This window comes from Arvicanthis niloticus, chromosome 8 (assembly GCF_011762505.2).
Source record: "Arvicanthis niloticus isolate mArvNil1 chromosome 8, mArvNil1.pat.X, whole genome shotgun sequence".
NCBI classification, from domain to species: domain Eukaryota; kingdom Metazoa; phylum Chordata; class Mammalia; order Rodentia; family Muridae; genus Arvicanthis; species Arvicanthis niloticus.
Window position 1 is genome coordinate 26,981,124 of NC_047665.1, and position 13,159 is coordinate 26,994,282.

General features: G+C 38.4%; 1 protein-coding gene and 1 pseudogene across 7 annotated transcripts in view; one reads left to right on the forward strand and one right to left on the reverse strand.

Moving 5' to 3' along the window:
• Positions 1–13,159, reverse strand: part of Fars2 (phenylalanyl-tRNA synthetase 2, mitochondrial) — a 413,321-nt gene that overhangs the window by 333,930 nt on the left and 66,232 nt on the right. The window lies entirely within an intron of this gene.
• LOC117713811 (interleukin-19-like) lies at positions 10,425–12,200 on the forward strand (annotated as a pseudogene).

Here is a 13,159-nt window from a genome sequence, read left to right on the forward strand (position 1 = left end):
GCAGAGCGATTGCACAGGAGAAAATTATGACTGAGCTAGCTATGCTGTCATTTCCACAAAACAGTAAGAGATGCTATTTAAAAGTAAGGTAAAAGATTAGATATAGAAATGGAGACTTTGGTGGTGGCAAGGTTTCTCAGTGGGCAAAGACACCAATGCCAAGCTGGATGATGAGTTACATCCCGAGGACTCACATGATGAAAAGAAAGAAAAACCTCCCAAATATTGTCCTCTGATTTCTACATAGACATCACAGTACAAATATGATGCCACAAGGCACCCACACACAAACACACTAAGATAAATAAATGTATAAAGAGGGTGGGGGTGCGTGCTGGGTGCTGGAGGGACAAAGCTCAGCAGCTAAAAATGTTTGCTGCTCCTCCAGAGAACCAGAGTTCAGTTCTCACCACCTATGCCAGGCAGCTTGTAACAAGCTGTAACTCCAGCTCCAGGGAATCTGATACCCTCTTCTGGCCTCCAAAGGCACATATATTCACACAGACACACAGACATATATATAAATGAAAATAAAATAAATCCTTAATTTTTTTTTTAAATGTAAAACTTGGACACAGCTGGTGAAAAAGTAAATCATATAAAAACCTAGAAAATCCTGTGCACAAAACAATCAAAACAGGTTCTCGGAGGGAAAAATGCCAACTCTTCATTCCAGTCATGTAAGAGGCTAAGGCAGGAGCATCTCAAGTTAAAGACCCCTGGGGATACAAAGCAAGACTGTAATAAACCACAAAAACCTTGATTTCTAAGACCGTATCTTAATATATACACTAGCTTATACAACAGCATATGAAGTCTTCAGATTAACAGGAAAAAAAAATTCAGTGTAAAATGACCTTCAGAAGTCATTCAGACCAAAGCTCAGACTCTATATATTAGGACATGCAAACAAGTGTAGTGAAATAATCTGAACAGATGATTGTGGTGTTTGGAGTAAGAATGGTCCCTATAGACTCATATATTTGAAAGCTTAGTCACAAGAAAGTGGAACTGTTTGAAAGGATTAGAAGGGTCAGGAGGCATGGCCTTGCTAGAAGAAGTATGTCACTAAGAGTGGGCTTTGAGGTTTCAAAAAGCCCACATCAGGCCCAGTATTTCTTTCCTTCATAGCCCATGGATGCAGATATGGCTCTCGGCTACTGTTTCAGGACCTGCCTGCCACTGTGTTTCCTGCCTTGATGATAATAAATAGACCTAAAAAAAGTGTAAGCAAGTCCCAATTAAATGCTTTCTTTTATGAATGTTGCCTTGGTCATGGTGTCTCTTCATAGCAACAGAACAGTGACAAAGACAATCACTGATCCCAATGACCCGATTCTCATGTAAAACGCCTTTCTATTATTCCATGCTATTACAGTCTCCTCTTTCTGACTCCCTAGAAGATTAATCTTGCCATCCGCAGTCAGGAGTGTTCTATTAGGCCACTGTTAGAATTAAGTAAGTTAACAGAGGATCCTATAATACCTGAGCCACAGTAAACTCTCAATAAATGGCAGCTATAACTGCTAATAGTTAACTTACCCAAGTACACTGGACATCAACTTACTGAAAAGCCTAGTCCAACAAAGACTAGGACAGCAGGTTAACAGGATACCAAGCCTCCACAAGGGGATGCTAACTGCCTCCTCTGCACTGAGCTAAGAGGATTTTACAACTTGAAGCTTTTATCAGGGATATAAGCACACTCAGGGAATTTCCATTTTTAGAAGGATGAGGCAGGAGGATTACCCTGAGTCCAAGGCAAGGCAAGGCAAGGACATACTATCACAAAACTGCAGGAGGTGGAAGAACATAAAACTTCACTTTTATAGCCATAAATTTCTCCTCAAATTTGAAGATTGTTTTAGGATATTGGCAATATTAATAATACTAGAAACCTTCTTTACCCCCTCAAATCTAGCATAGTGACTAAACTAATAAAATACTAATTAATATAAAGTTTATGGGGACTTATTTAGATTTTACTTAGTTTTAATTTTGTGTGTGCACATGCATGTGAGCATGAATACAGGCACTAAGGGTAGTGAGACGAGAGGCTCAGATCCCCAAAAGTTGGAGTTATAGTTGTGAACTACATAATGTATGTGCTAGGAATTGAACTTGGGTTCTCGGTAAGAACAGCACATTCCCTTAAAAGCTTAACATTCCTGCAGCCCTAATGGTAACTTTATAATGGTTCAACAGTCCTCTCCCTGCCTCCCTCATTCTAGAGGGAGACCAGAACAATGGTTTCTCTGAACTACAACTGCCTTGCTGAAAAGGGTCAATCCTGAGTAACCCTAACTCACACAGGTCAGCACTGTGCAAAAGCCATCAGGCATATGCTATAACCACAGATAGAGTATACGGTCTATACAGTGAAAATATAAATCACAGATGTAATATATAGTCTATACAGCAGAAATATAAATTTGACTGCTTCAAACGACATGCCACTCTACTAGTTTCCATTTTTACTCAAAAAAGATTACATCAAGAGAGTATGTTTTGCATCCTGCTGACAAGGATGAATAACAGAAAATCTCTAAGCAGGCAGTTTCCTCCATTACCTGGGAGAGAGTTATTGGCATAAGCTTTTTAGAAAGCAATTCAGCACTATCGTGAAACTTAATACTGTTCATATGCTGTGGCACAGCAATGGAAACTGTCATAAGGAAAACCCAGGTAAAAGCAAGAATTAAATATACAGTTATTTAATGATACTTATATTAGAAAAAAGTAAAAAATACAAATATCTCAAAACAAAAGAATGATTAAGCAAATTATAGAATAACCACAAATTATGTAGTCATTAAACATAATTTTGGAAAGAATCCTAGAGATGCAACAATATACCAATGATGATTAGGACATATAATTTTATGTATAAAACCTTACCTATACATACATTAGGACATATAATTGTATATATAAAACCTTACCTATACAAACACACATTTACCTATAACTCTGCACATTACACAGAAAGCCACAGAAAGAACAACATGAAAAGTTTAATGGCAGTGATCACTGGCTCTTTATTCTATTCTATACTTTTATTAAAATTTTCTAAATACATTTCTATTATACTTTAAATTTTAACGTGAAAACATAGAACTATTAAAAACAAAAAAACCTTTTTTGAAATTGCCCAGTTGTATGCTAGACATTGTATGGTCTGTGTTGAACAAAAGTATTGGTTCAAATGCAGCCTTGGCAAGATTACTGTAGTGATACCTGCCTCCTACACCTTCTTACGAGAGCAAAAGCAGGATGCTTGCAAGAAAAACTTTGTAACTGCCTAATTTTCTCCATTCAGCCATAAATCAGCTATCATAAACATGATGGCAGTTATTTGGTTCCCCTTCCTGAGAAGTAACTTGGGAAACTGGTCCAATTGTAAACAAATTTCTCAATCATACTCATGAAAAAAATCTTCAATATGTGGGCAACCTCACATTAAGCATCACTGAGATGCTATGTGGCATCTTAGTACAGAAGAAAACAGGTCTTGCTTCTAAAAAAAAAAGATTCATGAAAACTTGGGTGAACCTAAGGCAGTCCTACTTGTGTAAGAGGTTCCTCACTCAGGGATGCTGGGGGCGGTGAGGAAGAGAGCCCAGCCAGAATCCAGCAGCAGCAGCAGCCTTGGGTGGAGCATCAATAACAGCACATGGGAAGAAGGATGAGTCCTTTGGGAAGGCCTAGGAATGCGAGGAATCTGTAGAAAGCAAGCATTTCATTTTGCTTTTGAACCTGTGCAGACCTGATGTTCAGGATTCCTTGCCCACTAGACTACCTTATAAAGGTTTTTTACTGTTGAGAAACCAAATACCAAGACAACACTTTTCACAGTAAGCAGAGAGGCTGGCTAAAAGAAGAGCTGCTAAGATCTCCTTTCTCTTTTCCTGGCCCAGCTCAGCTCACTGAGCTCCTACAGAGCCCCACAGAAATGATATGCAAATATGTCCTCCAACAGTCTATCACTTCAGATGTAAATAATGAAGCCTAAAGAAACCACATACTCTTGTCAGTAACTTGGGTCTTCTGTGGCATTCCCTGTCAACTTTAGTAGATGACATACCCAAGACCAACAGAGAATGCCTTGTCACAGAAACTGTTCACACAGACTTCTAAAGCATATATTTCTTATAAACCTACAGTAAACTCCTGGATATTCCTACTCACTGGCAGTGCATCCTGTATTTGTTGTCATGAGTAATAGACCTCTCACTAGAAACTTTCAATTCTTTAGCTCCCAACCCTATGAATACAGCCACCATCTTTCCCTATGGCTATATAACCTTTCTTGTTTTCAGTTCTCAGGACCACTCTTATGCAGTCTGCTGCACTGAAGACATCTCACAGCCAGTTTGGAGCAACTCTATTCTCTGTGCTGCTGATGACAGATCTTCCCCTTCTCACTGCTTCAGGTTCGTCAACTCTTTCTACATTTTAATAGTGCAATTAAATCAAAAGTCAGAGAGAAAGAGAAAAAGAGAGAGAGAGACAGAGACAGAGAGAGCTCAGAAATTGCTATGGCCCCTCCTACACTAAAATTCACAAGTCAAATCAGTTCAAATTTTGTATCCAACTAAGTTTTGGAATCTATTTATAAGGGGAAACAATTTTTTTCTCAGATGTGAGAATTTTGAATAAAAGGCCTTGGGCTCAGGTTTCCTTGATCCCAAGTCTACTACTGGCTGTCAGCCAGGACTCAATGACCACCTTCTCTCTGCTCTCATTTTTTTACTTCTCCCTAACAATGAACAAAATGTGAGGGTCTTCTGGGCACATGTGTCCATATCACTGTTCTGCTAGGAAACCTGTCACAGTCCCAACACTAAGTCTAGACTTACTATGGTCCAGTCCCAAGCTACTTTTGTTGTATCTTCTTGGAATCTTTACTATAACATGCACCTATTTTACTGTTCAACACCTATATACTAGGAAATGATTCAAGAAGGTTATGATAATTTTTTGACTAATTCTGATATTTCAATACATTAATAATGGTATTATAATTTTAATTAATAACAAAACAAATAGGTCCTAAAGTAGTTTCATCTCACCTTACCTGAGCCGGCTAGTTCCTTGGCAACTTGACACAAGCTACAGTCACTTAAGAAAAAAGAAACTCACCTGTGAAAATGGCCCCACTGAAATGATCTGTGGGCAAGCCTCTGGGCCATTTTCTTGATTGCTGACTGATGGAAGAAGACTATGGGTAGTGTGATCCCTGCATAGCTGGTCCTGCGTCCTCTAAGGAGGCAGGCTAAGCAATTCATGATGAGCAAACCAGTAAGCATTGTTCCTGTATGGCTTCTACATCAATTCATGCCTTCACCTCCCTCAGAGTATGAGATGTAAGATAAAATAAACCCTTTCCTACCCAAGACGCTTTGGTCATGGTGTTTATCACAGCATTAGACATAGATGATCAGTGACATTAATCAAAAGAAAGATGTAACTGTAGAAATAAAACAGATTGATAGGATGTGCTAGATTTAGAAGCAGGCCTAGAATTCATACTACTTTTAAAGAATATAACAAAAATGCCTACTTTTCCTGAACCAAAGAACTTGAAGAAGTCAAAAACACAGCTGAAACTTGGGCAACTATAACAAATGCCCCCCCCCAAAAAAAAAATTAAAATGGGGTCTGGAGCAATAGTTCAGGGGCTAAAAGCAGTCTGTTCTTTGTGAGGAGCCAGGTTTGATCTCTAGTACCTACATGGTTGCTCAGAACCTTCTCTAATTCCAGTCCCAGGTTATTCAAGGCTTTCTTCTAGCATCTGAGAGTACTACATGCACCTGGTGCACAGATACGCATGCCTGCAAAGCAGCCATACATAAAATAATAAACTTATAAATTTTAAAATTAACGATTAAAATTCACAATCAGCGGGCCTAGTTACACTGGCCAGAACTTCTTTCTGAGAAGTGGGAAAGGCCAGTTGCCATGAAGTTAGTCATTAGAGACAAAGCCACACAACAATATCCAGATCTCAATCTTGAAGAAACCCTTACAGGTTACAGAAGAAGCAGCTTTGTTCAACACATCAAGATCAACAAAGGGTCAAGCTTTGACGTGCATCAGAACAGAATTTGCTGCATCTACACATTTTGAAACTAACTGAACACTAAAAAAAGGTATCTGCTATGTGCTTCATTGAAACCAATGAAAACAGTATGAATATTTAAACTGAAAAAAAGTCACACTTTTGCATCAAATGATCCACTCAGTAATTATTTGTGAACAGGGATTTTTGCTCCATTGAAAAGAAAGCACTTTAGAGCAGAAATGATTAATTTTATTATTTCTCTGAGGTGGTAATGCACATGAAGTACGTACACCAGGGAAGGAATGACCAACTCTTCTCAATGCTCACACAACTGTTTCCAGGAGCTCAATATGAAACAATCCAGCCAGCAGGATCATTCACATGACATACAGTCAACAAACAGTACACCTTGAAAGCATCCACTTGCAATGGCATCTATGCTTAGCAGGACGTATTAATACAGATGAGATAGTATGAACAATACCCCTCACCCCCTTCCTTGTGTTATCAATTTACACAAATGTAGTGAGAATTCTGGAAATTTGGTTTCTTTTAAAAACACAGAAATATTCTAAGAATATGTTTTCATTTTAATTCCAGGTGTGGAGATACAGAGTTACTTAGCAGCAGCTGACAACATTTTACTTCCTGCTCTAGCAGAGGCACGATTCTGCCAGCTGCAGATAGTTTCTGCAATTGTGTGACATTTGGAATTCTGGGAACCTTTCAGAGGATATATAAATGATAGAGACCTGAGAGTTGTGGTTGGTGGTCATTCAGGGGGGTTGGTTGCAGTTTGCTAGTAGTTGGACTCAAAGAAGAAATGAAAGGAAAGAAATTAGATTCTAGAATCTCTGCCTCTGTCTCCCTTCTATCCTTCTTTCTCTTCTATCTAGTGATAGGGGGTGAAGCCAGGGGGATAAAGGGTGGAAACAGAAGAACACACAAAGTAGCCAAGACTGGCTACAGACATATTTTTCAGAGTCTGGTGCACCTGAGTCTTAGAAACCGTTGTAGCTCTGATTAACAGTGGCCGTGTTTCTATGCCTGGTACTTTAACATTCTTCACTAGCATCAAGTGAATGAAGTCTTCTGTAATGATTCATCACCATGTGTTTTCCTGATTGATTCCAAACCATATGTGAGACAATGGAGAAGCTCTCAAGCTAGGCAACTACAGATCCCACACATATGAGCCTCTAGCTGCCCCTTACCATGCATCAGTGCTCTTGGCTTGTGTACATAAGTGTAAATAATTTTTAGCTCAAATGGTGATTGATTTGCCTATCACTGGCCTCAAGGCATATTTAAGGCATGGTTTCTAACCATCAGCAAGTAACTGACACTGGGCATTGCTGCCCAAGGCACATGGCTTCCACTGGTTGGCAAAGGCCCATTACAATATTAATGAGAATGCCATTTGTCAAGACAATTATGCATGAACCTGACAGCTACAGAAAGCAGACAGTCACCCACGTGAAAGATGGGCCCAGGGCATATGGATCAGAAGCCTGAGAAATCTCTTGGTACTTCTGTTTTTGTAATAGTGGCCTTTTGTGTAGATAATGTCTTATTAAAATATTAAGTCTGAGGAAGAAAAAGCAGTGGGAGATCAAGTATTAACACAACTATTATCTGCGTGTATAATCCCCTTTCCATTCAGGAGTATCTTTTCATCGGTGTAATTCAGTTGAGAAGTGACTACTAAATCAATTTTTGATAATAAATACAATGGTTTTAATAATGAAAATTCTGAAAGTGTTTTTTCAATCTGGGAATATCTTTATTTATTCAAAAATAAAAGAGCACCCATGAGAAAAGTACCATGTGATAGAATCAAAAACACGGGGCCAATTCCACTTTGAAAGGTTTTTCTTCCCCATTAAGTACAAGTTCCAGGAGGAGTCAGTCTGGATGTCTAAAGCCAAAGGTTAAAATATGCAATTAAATGAATGCATGAGGGACTGACTGCAGACCAAAGATCCTACACATGAATCTGAATGCCGGTTAATAAGTGACATAAGCTATCACTGTATTTGGAATTGATGTGACTCTCACTCACTCTCTTACTATTTTTAACTTCTCAAAGTGTCATGTAAAATTAAGTTCATGTTATCAGCATCTATTAGTGTGAATGTTCTCTTAAATATGCCAGGAGAAAAGTCTGCAGTGCACAAGGTACACCACACACACACACACACACACACACACACACACACAAAATATATACAAAGAGCAAAACAAAAATAGATCACACCTCATGTTCCTCACTATCTCAAGAAGCCCAAGTGAAACAGCAAACTGCTAGTTAATTTCAACATATATCAACTTCTTTTTTACCTTATTATCTTTTACAAAAAAATAACTAGTATTCTATATAGTCCATATTTTGGGAGAAATGGTGCAGTTAATTATCCACAAACTTGCCCATTTTAAAAGGTTTTCTATTAATCTTACTAATGTATAGGTACATAACAGGTTTTTAAAGTTTAAATGTTCACCTAAGAAGAAAAGATTTTTCACCCAGAAATAATTTAGGAAGGAGAATAATAATGGCAAATAAAATTTAAAAATGTTTCAAGTAAGCTCATTAATTACATATTAAAAAAAACTGTTTCAAGGAATTATAAATAATACTGCTACACAGAAAAATAACCACTGGGTTAAATTTATTTTCCTAAGTAATCTAAATAAGCTGATTTTTATCTATGATTATCCAAATAAGTTCAGGGCATATAAAATTCTGGATGCTGGGTCTGGGAGAATTGAGAATAAGGTACAGCACACAGCCTCAGCTAGTCCCGAGCCCAGGACAAGTAAGTAGAGGCTAACATCCACAATTATATACATACGTTAGCTGACCCAAAGCCCCATCCACTTACAGAACGGTGCTGCAGTTTAGAATCCTGATTCACCCATGCTGCAGCCCATGCCTGGCCTCACCAACCAACAACAGCTTACCATGTTTTATTCAATATGTTCTCTGTACAATTTCCTCATAAATTGAAGCAATCTTCTCATTAATATGATTCAAACTGCCACTTATTTTTTATCTACATTAAAAACTGTCTTAACTAGCACGATGTCTGTTCCTGTAATCCTAGCACTCAGTGACCTAGGTCAGAAAATATGAGTTCTAAGCTAGCCTGAGCTGCACTGCAAGAACCTGTCAATAATAACAATAACAAACTTGTAATAACAAGAAGGTGCAGGAGAAAAAGGAGAAGGTCACAGTCAGCATCTCACTTTCCACATCAGGACCTGAGCAGTCTCCTCTTGCTATAGGTATTTGCTGTTTCCACACAGGTCATTCATGGCAAGAAAAAAAAAAAAACAAAAAAAACAAAAAAAAAAAAAAAAACAAAAAAACAAAAAAACAAAAAAAAAAAAAAAAAAAAACACACTGTATCAGTTAAGACCCTAGTCTGTCAGATCTAAAGCTACCTGAGAACAGGACAAATACTTTGTCATTAAATGTAATGTTATTCTAAATCAAAAAGAGTGACTCTGTTACGAACATCTAATTTAATAGATTTCCAAACTACTGTTTAGTGAAGAACCCAGAGCATTCACTCGCTTCCCAATATTTCCATGGTCCCCTCTATTATCCACAACAGATCTCAACAGACAGTGATGAGAAAGCCAACTGCAGTCAGTGTTGGAAGCCAAGTGCAAGCATAAAATCAAACATCACTTTCAAATTGTAATAATCCAAACAGCACTATACGCCTGAAGATAGCAGAAGAGTGGGAATCTACCCTGTCAGCCTCACCCATCCACATTCAATGTCGTCTCTACCTAAGATGACCTTCGACCTCTCCAGGTTTTGTAGGGACAACGAATACTGAAGGTGTTTAAATTACCAGCACAGAGAAGCTACTCACTCATAGTAGTTAATGTTACCCTACAAAGTCACTGTGACTACAGACTTATAAAGAAGCGAAGCAATAGAGAAAATACAGGGTTGGTTTCCTGAAAGCTTCCAGTCACATCATTACCTCATGATCAATACATATCTTGTTGTAAATGTTTCTGCTTAAATGTACTTTACATGGTAATATATTACAGTAGCATCGGCTTCATGGCCAACACCTAAACGAAGCTTCTAACACCCGTCCTTTCTCAGTTGTATCCCACACTCAGTTCCTACACTAGGGGTTCTAGAAGGAACTGCAGCAAAATGGTTGAAGGTCATTTTAAAAAGTGAAAACAAAAATGATGAGTATGCAAAATATGATACCAGACAGACCACGGGAAAGGCCGTTGAGCCAGGATGAGAGCTGACGACTGGCAGTGAACCACTGCCTGCCTCAGCCTCGGGGGCAATGTACAAGTGAGCCTACCCTCCTGCCTGCTCGACATGGGTGATAGTGAGTCTCCAGTCCTGATTTTAGGTACAAAGAAATCCATAAAGTGAGTAATTACAGAAGCCTACCAGGATGCAGGCTGTATGTACCAACATACTGTTCACAGTAGATGCCTCACAGTAGGGAAACAGGTAGCTAGGCAAAGGAGGGAGAGAAACTTGTAGTTTACTCTGAGCCCTTTTATCCTTTGAGTTTACAGGGGGTGGAGGGCTCTGCTCACATGAATGAAGTTTATGATGATATGTATATGATTAAGAAAGCAACATTAAACCCATTTTTAAAATTTACAAAAATAAAATTTAGCTTTGGGTTTAAATAAAGAGGGAAATGAAACAAAAAACTGAAAGGACCACAATTCTTCCCACACAGAGACAATGTAAGCAGACTCTCAAGTGAGGAAGTAACACATAAAATTACTTAAAAGACAAAATATATGAACACCCTAAGTTCTCAGTTCCCAACAAAAGGAGAGACCACAGAGAATGTGATACACTAAGAAACTACTTTCAAAGAACCACATTAGAAAAATAGCTTTACACAACAGCTATGCAGCAATTTATATTTAAATGTAATACTTTGTACAACACCTAAAAATGATTTTCTGGAACACAGCTCTCCGTGTGTGTTCCAAAGACCAGAAGCAACAGCAGTAGCTCTAATCAGTTTCACCAGGCACTGAGTAGGGAGGCGACCATTACTTTAAAAACCCTTGGCAAATTCTGATGCCAGGTAAAAGTTTAGGTCTCGTGAAAACAGAAATATATCAAAACACTATTCTATTAGAGAATACAAACTTTTCCTATGGATGATGATTGATCGTTAAAGACCTGTAGCTATTTTGTGCAAACACATGAGAGTCACAGACCAGACAAACTGCCCTATTTTCTTTATGTAACATAAGCCAGAAAACTTATTTTTTGTGAGAAAAAAGAAAAATTAGAATAAACATTCTCTGGAAAGTACTGGTAATGAGTGGCTGACTAGAAAGGGGCCAGAGGGCACTTTTTTTTTTAATTTAACCACACAGGTAAAGAACAGTTTATTCATAAAAATCAGTCTGTACAATATGCACTACAGCACACAATAAGGTGCACGGCACAGGCCTGGAAGAAGTCACTTTACATTACATAAGTAAGGGGGTCTGTCCACTGCTCCTATGACAATGTCTTGAGATCTCTCAAAAGCCACGTCTTGCTATAAATACCATGTCTTGCTATAAATACCACAGCAGACAACTTGGATATTTGCAGATAAGATCAGAAAGCTGAGACCTTAGCCAGGAGCTGAGATCCACTCAAACCCCAATTTTTCCTGTGAGGCTCCAGGCTAGAAGAGAGAATTCCTTCCACATCAGCGTGTCCTCTGGAAAGACCCACAGTTTAGATAACTATGGGGGCTATCCAAATGTCTCTCCTCTTCAAAGTTAGCTGTTCACCACAAAACAAAATCTAAAAAGCATTAAGCCGATAGATTGTGCTGCGTGACTAACAATCTCCTGACATATTACAGAGACAGGGTGTTAAAGGACCTCCAGGAGACAAGCCCTGAGGTGGTCATAAGAATCAGCAGCATTGCCAACTCTTTCCTCTACATGAAGTAAACTGTGGAGCAAAGTCAGGTGAATAGACAATGTCACTGCAGTCAGGTAACCACCAGTGCATCCAGAATCATCCATGACAACTACAGTCTGCTGTCCTTAAGTCTCTAGGAGAATGAACATATTTTTAGCCTGGATTGACAAGAATCATCAGAAAACCTCTGCAGCTTGACACTAAATGCCTTGTCTGATTATCTAGAAATACAAAACCTGCTGTGAGGGTTTTTTTTTTTTTTTTTTTTATTGTTGTTGTTGCTTTATTTTATGTTTGTTTGTCTGTTTTGTGGTAAAGAAGCATTTCTTAACATTGATTAATACCTTGATGTGTTTGAACTACACAGGTATAAATACTGTCAGAAAGAGATGGATGATATATCTTTTACCTGTGTATTTCACTGTATGTAAATGTATGTGAGTCCATCAGTCATACAAATATGAGCTCCAGTTACATAGTTATTGGCATTTAGGAAGGAATTAGCAACTCACTCTGAAAATACCCCTCATGAAGAGACAGATGGCCATATGAATGGAAAGGGAAACAGGGGATGGCAAAGCATATAAAACCACGTTAACTGAAGAATGCAGAAATGTACCATGCAGCTCGTTCAGCCCATTCTGGTATGCATGTAAACATTCAATATAATGATGACAGGATAAACAGGTGCTCAGTTGTACCAAAAATACCATGCACATGGATTTCAAATCCTAGAACATTGTGACAGTGGCTCAGGCAGTGAAAAGTGACAGAAAAATGGGATTGGGACCCTGATGAAAACACAGGAGATTTATTTGAGGAGCTGCCATTTTATAATAAATAGGTATATGCTCCAATGACGAAAGTAATGTGAATGCATACAGAGGAAAAATATTGTGGGAGGTAATTACACATATATCAAGAGCCTCAGTAAGAATGAAACACTCCTGTCTTTTACAGAAACATGTAAATAACACACAGAGAGCTAGAAGAAAGTTTTTACTATGTAGCCCAAGCTAGCCTTAAACTCTGAGTAATCCTCCTGTCTTAGCCTCCAGGTGCTGGATTAAAGCCATAAACTACCAAGTTTAGCCAATGCTACACATCACTGGCTTCATGTTTTTTACTTCAGAGATGGGAAAGTTGGATCCAGATGG